This window comes from Misgurnus anguillicaudatus, chromosome 24 (genome assembly GCF_027580225.2).
Source record: "Misgurnus anguillicaudatus chromosome 24, ASM2758022v2, whole genome shotgun sequence".
Lineage (NCBI taxonomy): Eukaryota > Metazoa > Chordata > Actinopteri > Cypriniformes > Cobitidae > Misgurnus > Misgurnus anguillicaudatus.
The window spans coordinates 10697520-10716194 of NC_073360.2; positions in this window are offsets into that span (position 1 = coordinate 10697520).

Below are 18675 nucleotides of genomic sequence, written 5' to 3' on the forward strand. Positions count from 1 at the left end.
CCACCACGAAACATAACAAAGTGTTCCAGCCAATAAACGACAAGAAGGATTTGGGAGTGGGGGTTGGCCACGTTCATGACTCTTTCAGAAAGCACGAAAGGGAGTTTGCTTTGCTCCGTTTTGTTTGACAACACTTCGAATGTCAACAAAACGTGACGTCACACAGATTTGAATATTTTAACATTTTGAATAAATATTATTATTTTAAATATTAAGTAGATTGTGGTTCCTTCCTGTCTATTGATGTGTGTTTATATTTAAAACTAAAACAAACGTTTGTCCTAAAAGTTCTGTCGGTTCGGGTGATTTTCGTTTGAAAAGCTTCAGAAAGGTCACGTGATCTCCGGTAGGGGAGGGACCATCAGTGCTCACTGATTTTTGCATTGCATTGTGGGAATTTCCAGTGCACTTGAAGGATTTTGCGATTGAGACAGCCCTTAAAATGGCCTACTCCCTGATCTGTGCCCAGACTGTACAATGGAGCTGACTAAGACTCGTTGAGGCCGTTTCTCAATGTCAAGGATAGTTTCTTGGCAGGACTAGTCCTTACAAGTCACTTCCTTCAGAGGCTAGGCGAGGCTCCTCTTGAGCATTCGGAGAACACGTAAATGGAACATGCTAGCAACTGCACATCATTGCGTCAATGAAAGGTGTGCTTTAGGATTGTGGGTGATTTCAGTGTGCGAATTGCGTGAAGGATACACATCTGCATGCTTTCCTGTATATGGGATATTTCTTGAATGAAGGACTCAGTCCTTGGCTGAAATTCTGAGGATCCTCAACATTGGAACAGTCCTTCGACGGACGTCGATGACGTAGCATCTCCAAAAATTTGGCTTCCGGGGATCCTTCCTTGACATTGAGAAATGGATACAGCCTTGGACTACAACAAACACACGGATTGTAGGCAACAATTTACTTCCTGGGATTGGTGATGTAGTAAAGACCAACATAATTCCCCCTGCCTATAAGTTAACTCCTGTCAGCATTACATTGTGAGCGAATCTTTCAAACATGGTAAGAAGCGTCACATTTCCGGCTGACGTCAGAGGTATTCAGACCAATCAAACGTACAGATTAGCTGGCCAATCAGGGGGACAGAACTTTTAAAATCTTTACTGTATGCTTCAGGAAGAGAGTGAAATCTGGAGCTACAAAATGTGTACGACATGTGGAAAATAATGTGTTTTTTAACCATAAACCACGCGAACACATTGTATTACACCAAATACACAAAATAACATTCTTTTTTAGTGATGAAATAGGTGCACTTTAAAATCTATGGTCACCCATTTATCTAAAATTGGTTAAGATTCGAAAATCGTTCAGTGGGCCCCAGGCCTTATTCGAAAATGAGAACACAATTCATTACTGTTTTATATAGTGGCTAATTCATTCGAATTTTTTTCCGATTTGTACATTTCATTCATCTTATTTTGTGGGATCTTGGTGCAATCTGATTTTGCCCAACTGATGTTGGGTTTAGGGGAGGGACTAGGGGTGGGGCTTCATTAATGCATTTTATCTAATAATTTATCCAATAACAATTTTATCAAATTCACATAATACGAATTAGCCACCTCGTAAAGCAGTTCCACATTCCTGTAAGATCAGGCTGGAAATGTACGAATAAAAATACAGATTTGATACTTTTTTAGATTCCTATGCAAATTTACCTTTTAAACATTCTGAAATATAAAACATGCGTCTGTGTAACAGTGCTTGTGTGGAGGATGATGAATGAGACGGAGAATTTCAAATAACCTTATTATAAATAATTAACTTGATAAACACAGACTGGGTAAGAATATGCAACAATAGCGTAGACTGGACATAATGGGGAAAACTGAGTATATATGAAGTGGGGTTGATGAGGATGATAGCAGTTGAGGATTATTACAGGCATAAAACAGGGGAGAGAGCATGGAGGATCATGGGAAATGGAGTCCGGAGGGAGACTATTCTGGAAAGCAGGTAGGAAAACAGACTGGGATCTGATGCTCAGTCTTTAAGCGGGCTGTTTTTGACAAAGTAAACAGCAGTATTGCAAATTAAGGAAAGCAGTTAACAGCACATATTCAACTTCATCTGGTAAGAGGAAGTAAAATATTCTGAGAACTTCATTTAGAATGGACATAAGCTGTGTCAACTCTTAAATCTGTGCACTGTGATTCAACAAATTGCATCAGTGCCTCTATATGCAGGATATAATGTTGCATTGCTCCCGTTAAAAAAACTTGAGGGCAAAGAAGTGAGAGGCCAAATCTCTTTGAAAAATCTAAAGGAGCACTGGCACAGAGAAACCCAGCATTCAAAGAAAATGATGAAGGATTTTTTTTCCCACAAAACATGTATTGAAGAAGCAAAAGTTTAGGAAACTGCTGGGATTGAGCAAAATTTTAAGACTTTCCTGCAACCTTGATGGGTGGAATAGTTACTGCTTTAGTCTGTTCTGTTAAAGGGACACTCCACTTTTTTTTGAAAATAAGCTTATTATCCAGCTCCCCTAGAGTTAAACAATTGAGTTTTACTGTTTTGAATCCATTTAGCTGATCTCCGGGTCTGGTGGTACCATTTTTAGCATAGCTTAGCATAATTAGCATCGCATAGCATAGCATTCTGGGGTAATAATCAAGGAGTTTGCTGCCATACTATGGGTGCAGCAGGCACAATGATATTACGCAGCGCACGGAAATAGTCCCTTTGGTAACTTTCAATAGCTGGGGACTATTTTTGGGCATTATGTAATATCATTGCGCCTGCTGCACCCATGTACGGCAGCAAAGTCCTTGATTATTACGCCAGAATGAGAGTATAGTTCATAGCCTTGTCGGCCTAGAAATTCGCAACTTTTGATTTTCCATCAGTCTTAGTACACAATGTAACTACAGAAGAGTCAAGTTTTAAATAGGAAAAATATCGAAACTCTTTGATTATTTTTGAGCGCGATGCTAATGGTCTAATCAGATTCAATGCATTATGCTAAGCTATGCTAAAAGTGGTCCCAAATGGATTCCAAAACGGTAAAACTCAATTGTTTAACTCTAGGGGTGCTATAAAAAATTAGCCTATTTTTGGTGTCCCTTTAATAAATTATCTTTGGCAAAATTTTCCTTGTTTCTTTATGAAAAAATGTAACATTGTTCTCTTTTATTACTTTCAAACCGAAGGACCCCCAAATATGATAAAGTTTTTGTGAGGACCCCTTTTAAAAAAATACCCATTTATATATTTTTATGTACAGTCTAAAGCATGTGTGTCAAAACCATTTAGGCTGAGGGCTGTTTTGGGAAAAATGTCCCCTTTGTGAGGGCCAAACGTTATCATGCTGACATGAACCATACAAACTAAAAGACAACTAACTTGTTCATAAGTAAAGAACTGAATTTACCAGCTTAATTAAGTCTTTTTAAAATGAACATGAACACAGTAATAAATAAAAACATTAACTTTCCTTTGCAGATAAACATTTTGAACTTTAATGAGTACAGTTAATTAGCTAAGGAAAGAAAATACTACAGACTGTGTTTGTTCTGCATCACCTAAGAATAATTAGAATTTTATATTTTTTTATCATTTTTATAATTACATAATTATCTCAAAGTGACAGATAATAATAAACATTCCGGTCCTTTCTATATCTCCCGAAATTTCTACCCATCAGTTTGTTTATTTTCTCAACATGTTGAGCCATAATTTAAGTAACAATAAATCTTTTTGTTTTCTTTAGGGTCAGAAAAAAGTAGGTTAATGCAAACTCGCACCTGACATGAATGCCCTGCTTTCATGGACCGCTTTGGTCCTTTTTGCCTTTTTCTGACTGACTGGCCACTAGCGAGCTAACACGATTTTGATAATAACAGTGATGCTCCTGAAACCATTTGTACTGTCAATTACGCTGGAATCCTGAAAGTAAATTCGTTGTGCGAGACACGGAGGTCACTCGATGTTTAGCATGCAGTGTGTCTGCAATACTTGCTGGGCCTTGTACATGACACGTGGTCTAAAGAATCATTTAAACTGTGTTAGAAGTAAGTATGAATTTACAAGTTGGATAATTTGTACAAAATGAATTGTAATAAAATAAGTGAGCAAATCATACAAAAACACATGAGTGCGGTCATACGAATTAATACAAATTAGTTGACTTGTTGAATTATAATGAGATGGCATTGGATAACAATTTATAAATGTGAACAATTAGAAACGAAACAGCAAGAAAACAACATTTGAACAACATGAGACGTTTTGAAAAGTACACACATCATCCTCAAAGTGACATCTCAATGAGGTAGAGAACCATTACTTACTCCATTGAGAAGAACCAAATAGGCTTGAGTTCATCTGACCTCCGGCCTCAATCTACTTCTTCATCAACCCAACAACTGTAAAACAGCATCAGTAATGAGAAGCACATCTCATGCCGGGAGACACCATGAGCCTTCACGCTCATTTACAAGATCACTGCTGTCTACGCTGCCCTTTTGCCAGTAATGATTCTGCTAGCTAATGGTGCGCATTAGTGTTTCACTTGCAACAGACCAACGCGCGTTGATGCCTTTGAAAGCGACTCTCAGACCGAGAGCTGTTTTATAGCTTTTCGTAATTTGGTTTGAAAAGCAACTGCGAGGAACGTGGTGAGGCACAACTCCAGCTCACAGATACAGTTCTTGGAGAGTACATCAACATATGCAGACTGCACTTAGCCGTGGATGATATCGGTGAACAGGCTCTTGATTAAAGATTAATTTGGGGGCTTGTCGGAGCCCTGAGCTGATCAAGTCTTCAATGGCGCTGTGAGGAGAGCACCTCTTCATTTCACCACAGCTGTAAAAGTCTTATTTACAGAGACGAGTCTCGACGTCTGTGTGCATATGTATTGATTCCTACATGAGTAGAGAGACATTTATTAAGCAAACAAAGATGCTTTTGCGACTGTCATGTTATACAAAATTAAGGATGAAATGAATAGTTGACTGAACTGCGACAATTCTCTCATGATTTACTTAACCTCATGCCATCCCAGATGTACATACTGTATGACTCTATTTGGTCAGTTAAACACAAATACAGTTTATTTTGAAATGCTGTCATGTTCTTCTATAGGGGTCAAGATGGCAAAGCTCCAAAAAGCACATATATCATCATTAAAGTACAGTAATCCAAATTACTCTAGTGGTTTAATGCTTTATACGTCTTCTAAACGAGGGGCAACCTTCTGATCTCTCTGATGAAGCCAATACGAAAGTGACTTAAACTGCAATTTATCGATTGGCCACTAGAGGCTTGCTCCAAAAGGGAGTCCATTCCCATAGACCCCCATGTTAAAATACCCAACTTTACAGCAGAAAATAATTTGTTTACAGCCTGGTACAAAAAGAGTTATAATCCGTTTAAATGATATTAAGCCTTATGTTGCGTTTACACCAACTGAGCTTGAGGTGTCAAAATCGCTTCTACCGCGCCTAGTTTGCCACTTGAACAGTTTGAATGCATTTGTGCGTCTAGAGCGAAGTAGACACGCAGAAAAAGCAAGCATTTGATGCGCGTCAGAGGCAAAATCTGCTTCTTGTGGGAGGAGCAAGTGCTATGCGGTTCTCTGTTTGCAAGATGGCTGATGTTGATTGTGCATTTATCGAGAGAGTTACCGGTTTGTATTTGGTCACCTTACTATAGAGGGAAAATAAATGGCGCTGGTCGATAAACATCACGTGACTCAAAAGTGAAATGTGTATTGTACTTACCAGGTTGCCCAATGTCCTCACTGACACTCTTCCAAACAAGGTCCTTTTTATTCCTGTCTCTATTCAATAGTTCGCCTGCGCATTCAGATCTTAATGATTAATGGTAAACAAACTTGGCTTGCTGTCCTCGAAGGGAGCTTTACAGCTGAGCTCTGAACTTTCAGAGAGAGCGAACCTGAGGCCGGGGCTCGAGCCCCAAGTTCAACCCCCCCTTGCAACAGAAATGCACAGAGGAAGAAAGAGAGCAGTGAAGGAGGAGATGGGGAGGAGGAGGGATGCCGGAAAAACTGCAGCTGGACCCAGAGGCCGGAAGGCTGCCTTATATACGCCCATGATGATGATTGACAGACCTGAATGTTTAGGCTCCTCTCGAAACTACGTTTAGAACTACAATAAAAATAAGACTTGTGTCGTATAGCTCCGGGTGACTGCTCACAGACAATATCAAGCATTCCTTCATGTTGAATGAGTGACTCTGGGCGGGGCTGCCCCACAGCAGCAAGCAGGCTCCTGATTAGTTAACGCGGCGCGAAATTCCACCAAAGTTCAAACTTTTCAACTCAGGCGTCAGCCGCAAATTCACGTCAAACATAAAATGCACAAAAAGCACCATTCGCGCCAGACACTCAATTCGCACGAACTAGACGCGCGAATGAGGCGGAATTGCGTCTTCCTCGTCGCGCCAAACGCCTCATTCGCACCGCAAGACCTCCAGGCGCGTGTCAATGCGTCTTCACATTGACTTAACATTGAAATCACTCGCGCTTCACGCCTCTACCGCGGCTGGTGTAAACGCAGCATTAAAGTTCTGCATAATTAAGGGGGCGTGGCCACTTGAGTGACGTGTAAACTGCCACTGCTGTCCCTAGAGTACAGCTAGATGGGCGTGGTTTCAGCAACCAGCCACCTCAGCTTCACCAACGTCCCACATCTTTACCCATTTTCGGTTATCCGCGAGTGACGTGCGGCTAATATGGCGCCTACTATTTGCTTCAAATAGCTCTTTACAAACCAATGGGTGACGTCATGGACACTACGTCCATATTTTTTACATTGTATGCTTCTAAAGTGAAAGCTGGGTGTACACTGTGCACTATTTTCAGTCTAATATGATTGTCACTTGTCCGATTGTACAGCTGGATCCTGCTGTGATCTAAATGACATCATATGTCTTTTATGTCAAACTGTACAATATGAGACTTAGCTAAGACTTTGGTCAAAATATAAAGCAATGACTGGTGGATCAATGGTGTCATTTTCTGATGCTGTCGTGTGGAATTGAAATGCTGTTGCACCCAAGCCAGGCCTTGTGTTAATGCTAAATGGTATAGATAATTTGGATGCTATGATTGTAACATTTTTATGGGATGTTGATGTCTGTGTTGCATATCATATAGACAATAACCCTATTCAGACAGTTATTGCTTCTCATGAGGATGTCTGTAAAAGTATATTTGCATGTCTCCTCCGTGATAAAACTCATGCATTCGGATGAACATTAATTTGTGGTGAATGTGTGAGTTTATAATTAATTCGCCTAAAAAACACTTGGAAATGAGTTGCACATGTGATTATTTAGGCTACATGATCATTCACATGAACGGGATACTTGATTATATGTAAATGGAATACTGTTGTGAAACATATTAAAATTGCATTTAACAGGTGTTGCTGCTAATAGACATTTTTAAAAGTTTTTGTGATTTTCTTCGCATTATTTATATCAGCTCCCACTCCCTGAAGTGGAGCGATGATGAACTTTGTACTTCTCATTTCAGTTATGAAGGTGTCAATGTTTAAAAGCTTCCCTGATGCAGAATAAACACGAAGCTCGTGACCATTCGGTGCTTTTCAGTGGTCTAAAAGGAAGTGCAGAATGACTTTTGCATTGATCCCTTTTTATAAACTCAGAGATCTGGAATCAGACGGCAATGAAATTACCACACAACCTTGGTGTTCGTCAAAAAACAGTAGGTAATTTGGTTTGGGATTTTTTACGTGGGTGGTCAGAGAAATGACATTCTGGATTCAGATGGCAATGAAATTACTGACAACCCTCTGTAAATGATGAAAATATATTACGTCCACACAAAAAACAATTACTGTCCGAATAGGGCTTAGGAGTATTTTGATAAATGATGGTAAGCTGTTGAGGGAACCCATTGACTTTCATAGTAAGAAAAAAATGTGTGTTGAACAAAATCAAGAAATGCATATAGGCTTAGAGCAACATGAGGGTGAATAAATTATGACAGAATTCTTATATTTGGGTGAACTATTCCTTTAAGTCTGCGAAACCGAGCCTTAAAGGAACACACCACCGTTTTTTTCAATATTTTACTATGTTCTTACCTCAACTTAGATGAATTAATACACACCTATTTTTTTTCAATGCGTACATTTAATCTTTGTACAGTGTGTCATGAATGTGTTAGCATTTAGCCTAGCCCCATTCATTCCTTAAGATCCAAACAGGGATGAATTTAGAAGCCACCAAACACTTCCATGTTTTTCTTATTTAAAGGCTGTTACATGAGTAGTTACACAAGTAGGTATGGTGGCATAAAATAAAACGATTTTTTTAAGAGCACTTCCGCAGTAACATCATCACTCCTGACTACTTCCCCTCTCGCTCAAACTTCCTTCAATTTTACTGCACCCAAGGTCGAAGTGCTGCAAACTAAGTGCTCTTCCGTCATACAATATAGTTCTCATTTTTTATCTGCTTTAAAAATCACCACGTTTTATTTTGTGCCACCATGTTTACACTGAAAAAAAATTATTCATTTAATTTGCTAAATTTTTTTAAGGTAAGTGGTCGCAATCAATTTATTTAAGCTACATTTAATTTTTTTTTTAAATAATAATAGAAATACAAAACAAAACAAAAAACTTTTGTTTAAATGTAGCTTAAATAAATTGATTGCAACCGCTTACCTTAAAATAATTGAGTAAATTGAATGAATCATTTTTTTCAGTGTAACTACTCATGTAACAGTCTTTAAATAGGGAAAACATGAAAGTGTTTAGTGGCTTCTAAATTCATCCCTGTTTGTATCCTAAGGAATGAATGGGGCTAGGCTAAATGCTAACACATTCACAACGTGCTGATTAAAAAGAAAATATAAGTGCTCAAACTTAAACTAAATATCAATAAAAGTATTTTAACAATTTTACCTGTTATATTAAATAGATTAATAAATTGAGTAACTTTTACTCAAACATGCAAGTATTGAAGCTGCAGGACTGTGACACCAATTTTTGATGTCAAATAAATCTGCTTTGATGGTAGAATTAATGTACTGCAAAAAATGACTTTTTTCCTTAGTATTTTTGTCTTGTTTTGAGTACAAATTTATAAAAATTCTTAAATCAAGCAAAATAACGCTTAATTAAAAAAAATTCAAGAAAAAAACTTTCCTCCTGGCAAATTGTTTTGCTTGTTTAAGCGACTCCGATCCTTGCATACACTCTCCAAGTATGTTTACGATTTCTTATTTCTTGAAATAGGTGTCTTTGCCTATGTTTTTTGTGGTAAAAGTGTAGTAACCATGTTTTTTTTACTGTAGTAAAACCATGGTTAATTTTCAAAAAATGACTTTCTTAATTAGTATTTTTGTCTTGTTTTCATTAAAAAAATATCTAAAAATTCTTAAAATTAAGATGCTTTTTCTTGATGAGCAAAACGACCCAAGAAAATAAGTCTGCCAATGGGGGAATTTTTCTTGAATTTATTGATTTAGAAAAATGTTCAAGATTTTTTTTTGCTTTATGCACAAAAACACCTTAATTTGATATTTTTGGTCTAAAAACTAGACTTATTTTCTTGGGTCATTTTGCTCATCAAGAAAAAGCATCTTAATTTAAGATTTTTTTGATATTTCTCCTGAAAACAAGACAAAAATACTAAGTTTTTTTTTTCTTAAAAATCATTTTTTGCAGTGCAACTGGCAGAGTACCGTGAAAGCAGAGTCCTCTATATGATTTCTCAAATCGCTTTTGTGATAATTTGATATCATCCACCTGTCAGTTTTTGCTGCACCACATGAAGTCAACACACCTATTTCAAACATCTTGGAAGGATGCTGATTAGTACAACCAGGTGTTTTACATAAGGAGACATCTAAAAGATTTTGGGATGAGGTACATGAGGGCTGGAGTTGGGAAACACTGCCTTACAATATTAGAAAAACACTGTCCAAAATGTATAAAGTCTTGTTAGAAAAGCCAGCTGTTATTGGAAAATGATCTGTACTGAGAAACCGACTAAGATCTTAATTAAGTCTCCTGAGGTATTAGTGAGCAATATATTTTTTCTCTCCAAGCTGTCAAGACATTTGCAGTCAACCAGAACCTTCAACAGTAAGAGCATGCTGGTGAACAGCATAGCTACAGTAGATATACAAGTTTACAAACTTGCCTATTCTTGAACCTTCAAGTTCATGCTGGTCTAAGACGGCCTTTATCTCAGTTACACATGACCAGACTGTGTGTTTTCATTCACACCATAAACCGCTCCATAACCATCATCCCGTCTCAAGGTCGATGGCTTAGCCATGGCCCATTGGTTTACATCCAGTGTTCAGCCGCAGACACGAGCCCTAAACAATCCAGTGATTCGTGAATGGGATGCCCACACTGGCCATGATTCACATGATTCTGTTTACACAGAGGTGTGTGCGCAGTGACATGTTTGAGACCGGCTTAGACTCATGCCCCAGGAGTCACGTATAAATAAATGTCAGCTGGACTGAGAGCCGACTTAATACAGTGTGGTTACCGCAGGGCCCCCAACACCAACCGTCAGCTCGTGTTAAGGGAACGAAATGTTAGTAGTCGTCATTAGATTGTGACAGACAAGAGGTCATTATGATGAGGCTTCCCCACGGCTCAGGTCAAGCAGACAAAAACCTTTGAAGGGCATCAGTTACTTCATGACCACCAGCTGCGTTTGGATCGTTTCAGTTCAATCTTAAATGTAATGAGATGATGGTTAAATGAGACCCTGAACTCTTCCTCATCAGTTATATCACAGTGGTATAAATGGATATTGAATGTAGATGTTTATATTTTTCATTAGCAGTGAAACATATTTTTGGGTGATGGGATTTTAATGTGAAAGACATTTTAATACAGTTTTTGTATAGAACTCGATGCCCAAAAATGTGCACACGTATTGTATATTTTTATATTTTCACCAGAACTTGGTCAAATCTCTAAGGGATTGTTTAGTATGTAACAGACTTTTGACAAAGTAGACAACACATCTAATGTGATGCGTGTGAGAACAAAGCCACAAGAAATGGAAGTACCTTTTTTCCATCTCGTCATATTTAAATGTGTAACTCACCAGGGTATATTTGTAGCAATAGCCAACAATGCATTGTATGGGTCTAAATTATACATTTTTAAATGGCAAAAATCATCAGGATATTTAGTAAATTTCCTACAGTAAATATATCCAAAAAAAAAAAAATGTGAGTGGATGCTCTTTCATTTGGATAACTTTAAAGGAAAACACCACCGTTTTCAATATTTTACTATGTTTTTACCTCAACTTAGATGAACTAATACATACTTATCTTTTCTCAATGCGTGCACTTAATCTTTGTACAGCACGTCGTGAATGTGTTAGCATTTAGCCTAGCGCCATTCATTCCTTAGGATCTAAACAGTGATAAAACAGCCACCAAACACTTCCATTTTTTCCCTATTTAAAGACTCTTACATGAGTAGTTACAGGAGTAAGTATGGTGACACAAACTAAAACATATTTTTTTTAAGTGGATAAAAAATGAGATTTATATTGTATGGCGGAAGAGCACTTGAAGAGTAACATTATCACTCCTGACCACTCCCCCTCTTGCTCAAACTTTCATCAATATTACTGCACCCGAAATCAAATTGCTACATACTAAGTGCTCTTTCGCCCAAACAAAATAGTTCTCGTTTTATCCACTTTAAAAAAATCACAATTTATTTTGTTCCACCATACTTACTCATGTAACTAGCAGTGTTGGGCAAGTTACTGAAAATGAGTAATTAGTTACAGTTACTAGTTACTTCTTTTAAAAGTAATTGAATTACTCTACCAGTTATTGTATATCAAAAGTAATTAGTTACTAGGGAAAGTAACTTTTAAGTTACTTTTATGTCTGCTTTTTAAATGTAAATATGAACAGTACTGAATAGTCAAACAATAAAATGATATGGATGGGCTATTTTACATAGTGTAGGAGCCTATTTTGCTTTAGATTCAGCCTTTGAATATTTTTGTTAGAAATTATCTTAATATGTAATTTTAGTTTATTTATGTATATCATTTAGACAATTTAGACAAATATTCTGTATGTTTACATTGAAAATATATAATGTGTTAAAATTGTGTACTGTCTCTTTAAGAATTTGGAGACAATTGTGTCAACGTGTCATATTTTCTAAAGTAAATTATAATTTTTCTGATTCCATATTTATTTCAATAAGTCAGAAACGTCTCCGCTGTGTCCTGCTGACAGGCGCGGGGCGCATGCAGCAGCTGACGCAAATTATGGGTCCTCAGAAGGTTAGACGGTCTCATTTTAGTTCTCTTCGCAGACTTCTGAGGCTTCCACCTTGAAAGACCGAGTGCTCACCTGCTTAGCAGGGCGCAGCCCTTGAATTGGGACACAGCTTGTGGCAGGTAGTGCGCTCTTTGGTCATATATTGTTTGTATATTTTTTATGTTTGATCTAAATGATACACAAGAGGAAGATATTTAATCAAAAAACGGAGTACGTGTTTTAACACGGGGGTACAGCAGCACAGTGTGAATATTTTACTGGAAACAACAATCGCGGATCGTTCTCTTCCATGAAGGCCGATGTAAACATCTAAGAATATTAACATTTCTCTGATTTATTGCTTTTGTGGACTACAATGCAAGTTGATGTCATACTGGGATTGCTTGGCAAAGATAATTTACAAACCGGTTGGATTATGACTTGCGCACAATTATTCAACCAAGGTATTTTGTCCCATTTAGATTCATGTTCATTCTATATGCACTGTCCGCCATGATGAAGTTTAATGATTCATTGCGCTGCCCACCACGGTCATGCGACATTAGATCAGAAATGTCTTGTCTGCAAGTGTTATTTTTTTACAAAAAAAAGAGTAACACGAGTAACGAACTTATTTAAATTTCAGTAATTGTAATTGCGTAAAATAATACTTTGTTACCAGCTCGTTACTGATAAAAGTAGTGGAATTACAGTAACGCGTTACCTTTAAAGGCGACTTTCTAAATATTTGGATTTCCCCCCCGTCAGATTACAGATTTTTAAATAAATAGTTAGCCAAATATTGTGTTATCATAACAAACCATACATCAATGGAAAGCTTATTTATTCAGCTTTCAAAACATTTACCTTTTTAATGGTTTTGTAGTCCAGGGTCACATATGGCATGTGAAGAAAAATCGTGCCAGGTTTAAGATCAATAACAATGGGTTACGAAACATAACAGACAATGTGGTTTAATGTCATCGATGGTGAACCTGACACATGTAATTTTTAAATATTGAAATAATGAGATTTGATTTCAAAAGTGTTTAAGTGAAAACATGTTTTACTACTACTAATAAAACACTTTGTCATTCCTCGTATTACACTTCGGTAATAAGGGCAACTTTTATGATTTTTTTTTGGTCATTTGCTGAATTATTTTTTTGGGTCAGTGATTGTGTTTTCACCAATACCACGTCTTCAAGTAGAAAACATCATTGTTTGTCCTGCACAACCTTTTTATCAACCAATCAGATTGTGGGATTAGGTTTAGAGTCAATGTTTGGTTTAGGCTTAGGACAGGGTTTGAGCTTGTATACCATTTGTTTGTTTTTTTACCTATTATTTCTCTCTGGTTTTCAGGGTAAGTTAGGGTATGGGTAAGGTTTAAATGTGTTAGGATTATATATTTTTAATGTTATTCAGGACCAACAACAGGCAAAAATCACAGCGAACCTTTTCCGTCCCCTAAAATCACCCAGCAACTCATTTTGTGTTAATTTTTTTTGGGATATATCTTTGTTCTTCTAATAACCAGTGTTTTTCATTGTTAAGAGGTATTTTGTGGAAAGCCATGTTTCTCATTGTTTCTCTGCTGAATAATCGGCACAGCAGTACCACATATTTATCAAAGACACAGCCTCCTATTCATTCACCCCCAAGTAAATATACTGAATACTCTGAGTAAATCCTGAGATTACAGTAGTAAATTACAGTAGTATCTATTAAAATGCACACTAATTCATCCCACCATGATAAACAGCATATACTACGTGAAGATATTTTCTCCCAGCAAAAGAACTGAATTGATTTGCAAAATTCTCCATGACAGACGGTTTGACTTTAGATGATTGTCTCACTCTCTTTGCAAAATCCACCTGCTGCTCACGTCCAAAACGGCCGTTTTACAATTTCCATGCGTACCACTGAGACCCCATCTGCATGGCAGCAACCTCAACGCTGGAAATTGGAGCCCGGCTGGGTGCTAAAAGTGCCTTCAACCTCAATAATCCTTTTAATCTCTCATCAATCATCTGGAAGTGGCGTAGAGGCCCTGATCCTATTACCGTTCGGAGGGAAATTGCTATCCCTGAGTGTAGACAACCTGCAATCGGCTGTGAAAGTTGGCAACAGCGCAATTGTTGGTGATGACAAGTTGGATCAAGTAATCGAGGGAACAAATTACCCAGTGTCTCATACACAAGCTCTTTAAATAAACACCCAAGACAATGATGCGCGGAGACGCAAATGCGGCTGGTGGTTTTGGGAGATGTTTAACAAATTTTAACAATATGTTACTGATCAGCTTTGTTTCAGATGTGTTGCCAATGATCATTGCAACTCTATTAACAATAGACAATGAAATCAGTTTGATTATCATTGTTTATTAATATATTGTCTTTTCTATTTAACAGAATAAAGAAACTCATGCAGGTTCAGAACAACATAAGGGTGAATAAAGGATGACAGAATTTTCATTTTTGGGTGAACTATCGCTTTAATTCAACTTCAGTGTAAAACTTTCAGTTCTGGATAATAAAGGTTTATTATAAGACATACAATAATAAAGCCCTTTGTGAGTTCTTACATTTCACAGTGCCCACTGGAAGATCCAACCTACATTGGAGCAAGCAAATGAACAGTGATCCAAAAATGTCTATTATTTTTGTACAGCTAAAGCCCTGCCTGCCTCTGGAGCATTACAATGATTTACTCTGATCATCTCATTAATAGGGAGGGGTTGGACATCGCCCAACCAACACTAATTATGGGATTTATGGTGCATGTCATATAGGTCTCACTGCGCCATCATCACTTTGTCTGAAACAAGACATAGTAGCCCATGCTTCTGCAGATATTAAATGAAACACATAAAATGTCTGTATTATTAAGAATACTATTTAAATGACCGTTCTGATTCACATATAAACTTATTCAGATCAGATTCAATACGTTAAATGCCACATATTCCAAAGAAAAAATGTCCTTTATTAAAATGCATTAATGCAAAATGCCACACCACCTCATTTTTACTCCTCCCAACTGTCATAATGAAAAACATTTTGTGATCAGTTCTTATGCACTGTAAAAAAAAACTTTGCTGCCATTTTGCTGTCAGATTTACAAGTCATTTCAACTTACTATTATTTATCTTGACTAGATGTTAAAGTGCTTTATAAAGAAATTTTGCTTGCTTGCTTGCTATAAAGTCAGCTTCATTTTAGAAGTTATAACAACTCATCTGTAGTTATAACAACTAATCTCTAGTCAAGATAAATAACAGTAAGTTAAAATGACTTGTAAATCTGAGTTGATTCAACAAAAAATAAGGCAGCAAGGGAAGCCTGTTTTTATAAGTTATGTCAACTTATCACAAGTCAAAACTTGTTAACAAACATTACGGTGTGTTATATGTTTCAGACGGTTGTTATCTTGGAATAACATACCTAAGAATGTCATGACTGGCCAATCAGAATCAAGCATTTTAGAGCACCGTGTAATAAGCAGTATAACCAGGGGCGTTGCTAGACATAATGCTCTACTGTGGCACAGGCCCCCTAATTTTTTGCTGACTTTTTTGAAAGCCTGCTGTGTGCAAGAAATGTGCAACACTTCTATACAATGTCTTTTGTTTAACCCACTATTCTACGTTTATAAGTATAATCTTCATCATACCTAACATTATTAACATGTTTGGAGGCATAAATGGCATAAAATGTTTGAAAAATGACAGCAGAGAAATATCTATACATTATACAATGATAGCAGTGATTAAAATGTTTACAATATTTTAAGAATCCAGTCATTTTATGACTGCTATACTAAAATAATCTCAGTCATAGTTACTGCTAACTGTTTATGTAGTGCCCTAGAATTAAACATTAGTAAACTAAATACAGAACAGAACAGTATAACACATACATTTGTTGATTTTCTCAGCAACAATGCAATTCTGTAGACTTAATAAGAAGTTTTCCTGAGATATAATGTTTGAGACCTGACAGGGTGAGGTTGTAGTTTGTCTTACCTAACTTAAACTCTTCATCTCTCCTTTCTGCTTCCCTTTCCCTGCTTTGCACAAAACATTTGTGATGTCTATCTATAGAAGCCAATGATGATCGAGTCAAAATAAGATTAGCATTATTTTTTAGAAACTTACTTTGAGTTAGCTTATGAAAACATGACGAAACTATTATTCGCGTGGCGTCACCTGGACTTTTGAATGCGGTTGTGCGCGGATGAACGCAATGACGCACACAGACATGGATTTGTCTGTGCGACTGCTGCGTCGCTTTTAAAAGCGTAAATTGGTAACTATATTGCAAATAGATCTGTTTTTGCCGCTATTATCTTTGTAAAGGAATACACTAGTCAACTGCTAAAATTTAAACTTGAGATTTACACCGGGGCCCAAAAGATTTACACTGGGGCACGTGCCCCAGTAAAAGGGGTCTAGCAACGCCCTTGAGTATAACTAACATACAGTGTTTTATACGTGAAACATGAACACATGTTATGGTAAAAAACAGCCAGAATTTCTTCTTAAACTCTAGAGAGGTTGCTTCCCAAAAGATGAAACTGCATTTACAGATGACAGAGCCATTACTATGAAATTACTGTGAAATTAAACTCTCAATTATTTTTTTCTAGTCGATTCTTATCCAATAAAGGCCTCGTGTGTTTGGACAAGATGAGGAGTCATTTTTGGATATTTTTGTTTATGCATGCTATCTAGGCAATAGATTTGAAGGCTTCGAAATTATTGATACCTTTATGACAAACATTTTTCTTATCTTTCTTTTCAACTGAAGAAAATGCTTTATTTTTCCCCTTGAGCTAAGATCAGCGCTCACAGTCAAATCAAATAGGTCACAGTAAAACAATGGAATCAGGAATCTTCTAAATTACAGTTTACTGGTATATTACAAAAAATATAAAAGCATAAAAATATAAAGCAAAACAGTAGAAGCCATATGGACTACGTCTTTTTTTTAAAAAGTGAATTGCATTGATTAAGGCTCTGGTTGGGATAATGCTTGTCCTCTTGGCTTGCTTTGCTGAAACTCGGACAACAATGCACCAACACTACAACAGCGGGGATGCTGTCCTCGGTTTTGTATCCTGTGCCTGAAGGGCAGTGCTTAGCAATGACCCTGTAATATGCTGTAGCCTCTGTTTCCTTTGGGGTTTCATGCTTGGAGTGAATCCAGAGCTGTGTCGCTGCCGGTGCCTTCAGGCTTTCACTGATTCAGGTGAAGGTAAAACTTGATGACAGGAGATTTGAGCGTGGAGCATTCCAACCCTGCTGTCTTTTTGTAATCATATACTTACAAATTCCAGTCCAGGCAAAAATGGTTGGTATTTGTGAGACACTATAGCTGCAAATAAGGCAAAATTGGATGCTACACCTTTAAACATGTAGATGGACATGGTGATTAAGAATAGCATGTAGGGTTTAAGGTTAAAACAATGCTCAGTTGGCTAACAGTGTGCCAAGAATCATTTGCATTTTTCACTTATTTGTCAGACACTTTCACCTAAGTGTTAGTTTCATATATCCATGCACTTCACTTCACACTACCTGACTGTATTATTCACATGGCCCTCCAGCCTCCTCTATGCCGGAGTGCACCAGGCACATATGGAACCATTAACAATAAGGTTAACCCCGGCTTCCTGTTGCCTATGTCAACCAAGGGTTTCTAAATCCCACAATGACACGATAACAATCCCAACTTGGCCCGGCGGTTTTACATGTGAAAGAATATTTAACTTTTCACTCAACCACTCTCAGGCTGGGAGCAGCAAGAAGCTTTAAGCTTGGCCTGAGATTAGCTTTCAGAGGATAATGTGGTGAATTGAACCCCACACATACCACCTCCTGGCCTTTCTCTTGTTCTCAGGGCAACCAAACATACTTGGAGGGATAGAGACCCTTGACCATTCTTTAAAACCTTGCAGAGAAGCAGGGCAGCAAAGAAAAGTTTTCATATATAGCTTTGGAAGCAGGCCTTAAATGACTTGACCGAACAAAGAAATAGTGAGGTAGAAAAACACAAAGGTTGTGTTCTGTATTAACCCACACATTTCAGATGTCAGAGGTTTGGCCAGAACATGTTGCAAAAATGAGATTTCCTTCCCAAACTCACTTGCATTGAAGTAGACTTTAAACACTGTCGGAGCATTTAAGTGATCTTTATATTAATCACTACTTGTTGGTGTTCTTCTGTATTCAGTTTTCTATTGGTAGAGTTACAATTTTATTCGTACATGCACTGTCAAAAAAAATTCTATGTTTTTGTTTCAGAATTTAAAGGGGACATATCATGAACATCTGACTTTTTCAATAATTGGGTCCACAGTACTTGTATCAACCTAGAAAATGTAAA